Raw genomic sequence first — 5,178 nt, 5'->3', positions numbered from 1 at the left:
GCCAGACTCAAACGGAGTGTTGTGGTCTTCTCAGTCTACAAGAAATATACACTTTTTTCAGATATTTCTAGATCTGCTGCCTGATCATTTGATTCTTTTACCAAATTACACCTTGAGTTTGAGGAAATATTAATCAAATATCAAAGACAGTGAAAACAACTTTTGTAGGAGAGTTTTTTTTGTTGTTTTCTACATTATAACTTAAGGCAACGTATTGCGGGTTTCTCTCCTCTCTAGAGCTTTTTAAACACTCGGTAAATAACACAGCACATTTCAAGGGCAATGGCATCACAACCATCACTACTGCAATCATTTACATTGCCAAGTTGCTGTTGAAAAACCGATTGGTTTATAAACAGTTGATATCGCCTGTTTTTTTTTTCAAAAGGTAAGAAATTGTGTCATCAAACTGCACATACAATGATAAATGAGACAAAAGGATGTTTTGCTCTTTTTGTCAGCCACCTACTCTTGTATGGATGTGTTAGAAAGCACCTCTACCATCAGCTTGTATACTGTCATCGCAGGAAGTCTAATCGTGGAAAATATCAAGCATGTAGTAGCAAAATGGAGAAACCAACAGCAAAATAAGTCAGAATCATAAGAGAACCACGGCGATCTCGATGGATTCTCTCAGAGTCCTCAGGTTTCCTTCAAAACCTGCATGTTAAGTGTGTGTGTATGTTTTTTTTATCCTACCTGTCACCTTGTGGCCCTCTGACAGACAAGCTCACCTGTCCACTGTTCATCCCACCTCTCGTCCACTGACCACCCCCAAGGACAGAGTGAGTACAAAAAGGGGATGGAGAATTACATAAAACAAATCTGATTTAATTAAAAACATCTCGACAAATGATACACAGCATAATGATGCTAGAAGTTGTTTCCCTACCACCTCCTCCCTTTCTTTGTGTTAGCTTCAGTCTGGAATAACAGAAGATGACAACTTGAATGATTGCTTTTTGATATATGGCCTTTTTGTTTTCTTGACACTGGCATCACTCATAGCCACCAGAAGGGCAGCGAAATGGATCAATCATCTGCCAAATAGTTGTTCGGAGGGTTGCAGTGAGCTCGCAGCACACAGTTTGTTTACAAGCCGTGACAGTCCGTCGCCATGGCTACAGACATTACTTCCACACTGGCACCGGGGGTTTGCACCAGACACTGACAAGCGACAGTGACAAACTGGTCGCAGGCACATTGATCTACATCCACAGTTTTCACCTCAGATTCAAGCATCAGCCTCATAAGAGCGTCGTTTGGATGTATATGTCTGGTCTTGCATTGCGAAAAATGGAGTCACAACAGGCAAATGGTCCACAAAGACGGAGAGAGTGGCATGAATTTTGTTCAAATTGAAGACTGTTTTTCCTAGATTTATTTCTAAACGCTTTCGACATTTAATAATAGCTTTTGTAGCAGCAGAACTAGATTTAGGTATGAGGGGTGACTAAAGAAAAGGGTTGTATTCTAACAAAGACAGTGTTCTGTTCCTTTAACCTCGTACCTGGCTGGTTGTTGGTCACTTGGACGCTAGACAACTTAAGAAATTATAATAATAGTATTCCAAAAGAAATAAAAAATAAAAATTATGAAATAAATATTAGGAGAAATGCGCAGCGAGGGTCAGATTCTGAAATCTCCATCTTCCAAATTGCACCGAGAAAAGCATAATCCATTCACGATGTGACGTAAAGTTAAAAGAGCGAGTGGTGAATTTGAAAATAATGGAAATTGAGTTGCATACCAATGTGGCCTGGTTAAAGACTAATGCTGTCTGGATGCTCTCGATTATTTTAGCATTGAATTTGTGGTTTTACTCGTCGTTTTGTCGTTTGCGATCTGATTGCAGAAGATATGACTTCACCTTTTGAGTCATGGAAACCGAGGAAAAGCAGAATCCTTCAGGTCAGGCACGCAAGAACAAAGGTGGCGTGGGCAGAAGTGACAGATGAAGCAGATTAAGTTGCTCAAGGTAAATAATTTTACAGAAAATGAACCTTAAACACGGACAGAAGCCGCTACACCAGCATGTTTTAACAGCTGAAGTTTGCAGCTTTTTCATTCAGACGTCAACTTTACTGTGAGAAATGAAGAGTGGCCTGCATCTCCACACTTTTAGTCATCATCTGATTCCTATTATTTTTTACTCTAATTAAACAACCCGGAGCACTTGGCACAACTTGATTGGGCCATGTGTAAAACTGCTTCAGTAGTCCTATGTTGCTGAGATTACAAATAGACCCTGATCCCACTTACCAAATACACACAGACGCACAAAGGGCCATGGGAGCAAAATGCAATATCCATGCAAATTTTGAATATCCTTACAATAATATTTAAATATTCTGCGTGACTGTAATGGAAAGCCTCTGTTTTTTCTTCTTCTTCTTCTTAACCTTTTGTTTTATTTATATTTATATATCTTGTAAGCCACGATGCCCCCCACCCCCACCCCACCCTGCTGATCTCCACGTCTCTGTCTCTTCCTCATGAGTTATCTTAATGCAGGTTTTGTGCATTGACCAGAATGTGTGGGCACGGGGTTGTTTCACCTCCCCCGCCCGGCGTCCTCTCCTCGGTTCCCGTCGCTTTATTTATTCATGTGACATCCCGTCCTTTTGCCTCATCCAGCTCAGTGCTTTTGCAGGGATACAGATGCTTCAGATAGCAGACACATTTAGGTTGCTCAAGCACTGATCGTACGCCAGCCACTCAGACAACACCATTAATCTCTCTTATCAGCATCTCAGTGGGTGCTCTGGCCTCAGACTGGTATGTTCCGCGTCGGCCTACCATTACTCCACGGATGCTGAATAAAACGCGTTGCTTCGTCTCGATCCAGCCGCCGCGGCACAGAGTTACACTCCTACGCCGAGGACGTGAAAAGGGCCATCGCTCTCCCAGTGGCATTGACCACTTTGTTATTGTTAGTTTCTTCAAAGCCTTCCTGGCCTCTTATGCCAGCTGCTTGACAATTTTGTAATTGCATTGTGTGATAAAAAAAAAGAAAGAAAGAAAGTAAGAAAGAAAAAAAGCTAATTAAGTTATGGAAGATCTCTTATCTGTTTTTCTGTTCCTCAGCACTATCCAGGGGATGACCTTGATAAGATCTCTTGGAAGCGGCGTGCTTCTTTCACTGGTGTTAATAGGGACATCGATAACTACTGTGGATGGATATGAGAAAGGGCTCCTTGATGACAGTAAGCTCAACACAAGATACACAGATAAAGGCTGTGATAAAAAGCCAAGGAGCGCCAGAGGGAATCCCCCTCACTTCCCCCCGCCGCCGCCTCCCCAAATAAAGTTCCAGTTCTTGCTATCCTATAAACAACTGATAAGACCAGGAAGCCTAAAGACTTGAATTATTTTACTGACACATGGAAAATATGGACTGACTGGTGTGAAGCAAGCAAGGCAACAGAAGTCAAGGTTGCAACTTTGCAAACAAGAGTGACGGAAAATTGTTAGGTTGAGCCACAACAAACAGCAGGAGAAGATATTAAAGTGAGACAATTCTGTTAACACAATGAGAGGCTGAGACCTCTTAATCTAACACCCCTAAATAAAATATAGCAGACGCTACTAATAAGGTCTGCTATTAATTAGTAGAGTCCAGCTTTATGTTACATAATCTATATAAACACAGCTGCCCTGTGGCGGTTTGTCAGAGCTAGCACCTTCATCACCAAGTAGCAGAGCGCACGTCTTTGACCCTGAGTCAGACCCTGAAGTAGAGAAGAAATGAAGTCTCCTGTACAACCCTGAAGGATGCAGAAAGTGATTTCTGAAGATAAAACAACAACAAAACACTTGTCTTTCCCAGCTCCCATCATACAGAGCATACAGTGGTAAAACCAGCTGAACAAACGTTGTTGTCTTCTACTAATGAACTGAGCAGAGCTCTGTTTGCTAGGTGAGGGCCTGGGAGTGGCCGGGGTTCCTAGGTGAGGGGCATTGGTCGCCGGTTGTGACTTAACAAATGGGAGATTTTTTTTAAAAAAAACTTGTTTTCCAGATACCCAAAAACACAAAGCTATCGCCACTTTTAGCACTTGGACTGTTTCTAGAAGCTACAGAGACCCGAATGAAAGCACAAAAGTGTGAAGAATGATGAGTTTTTGCACTAAAAAGTGCTACGATGGACGGAGCTAACTTAAAGGGAATTCTTGAAGTAAATTATTTTGAGATTGCAAAGAACTCAAGACTTTGGCACAGCTTCCTTGTCCAATCTGTACAGTCGACCTGAATATAGAGTCAGTGCTAAAACGTGATAGTTCACCTCAGAGCATGTTCTTATGCTGGAATCACTCCTTTTGAGAACTCATGAAAGACTGAGAAGTATTCACACAGGTACTCCGCATTCAATCTGACATATCTTGACTTTTTTGCAAATAACAGATAGAAGTTTCAGTCGGTAGAAAGGCAAGACTGGGAGAGGGATTTCTCAAAATACATAGCTGTTTTATTGCAGCAAACTGAGGTAAGTATTGACTGTGGTAAGCTAAATACAACTTTTTTTTAAAAGGCTTATTTAAAAAAAATAAAAAAAGCCACGGGGTGTAGTCTGGATCAGTGATGGATTGGATGCTTCAGTGCAGCTGTCCTAGGTCTGATTCCAGGTCAGTTGAAGTCATGCATAACTTTTGTTTCATTTTACAGTCATGCTCTTTGCGTTGGCCTGTCACAAGTTTGAGTTAATAAGTGAAAACAATCTGTACTAGTCCAATAGGTGTAAAATGTAGCATTTACACAAGTGCATGGTAAAGAAATTGCAGTGAATTCCTTCCTCAGTCTGGTGATACCAGTGATTCTTTATCCCACTTAACCTTACTCATCAACAAAAGTACTGCATGAAAAACTGTTTCTTTTGTCTTTTTCATCAAATGCATTTGTATCTTTTAAAAACACTTTCGTACACACAGGGTTGTTGAGAAGTATTTGGTTACCTGGCTCTGGTGCTCATGATTAAAACATAAATATCACTTAGCTTTTCTTCGCAAGCCAATTTTCAAGGACTTTAAACTCCACAGGAAATCCTCAGGATTATTGAGCTTGATGATTTTTCTCACATGTAGACAAAGTCATTTACAAAAAAAAAAATAATAATAATAATTTTTGTATTCTTTTGAAATTCTTTTGAAAGACTTAAAAAAGTATCTGGGGGGAAATTTG

The sequence above is a fragment of the Poecilia formosa genome, unplaced genomic scaffold, assembly GCF_000485575.1.
Source record: "Poecilia formosa unplaced genomic scaffold, Poecilia_formosa-5.1.2 Scaffold29, whole genome shotgun sequence".
NCBI classification, from domain to species: Eukaryota; Metazoa; Chordata; class Actinopteri; order Cyprinodontiformes; family Poeciliidae; genus Poecilia; species Poecilia formosa.
The sequence above is the reverse complement of the archived record's forward strand: the minus strand, read 5'-3'. Positions refer to the sequence as shown.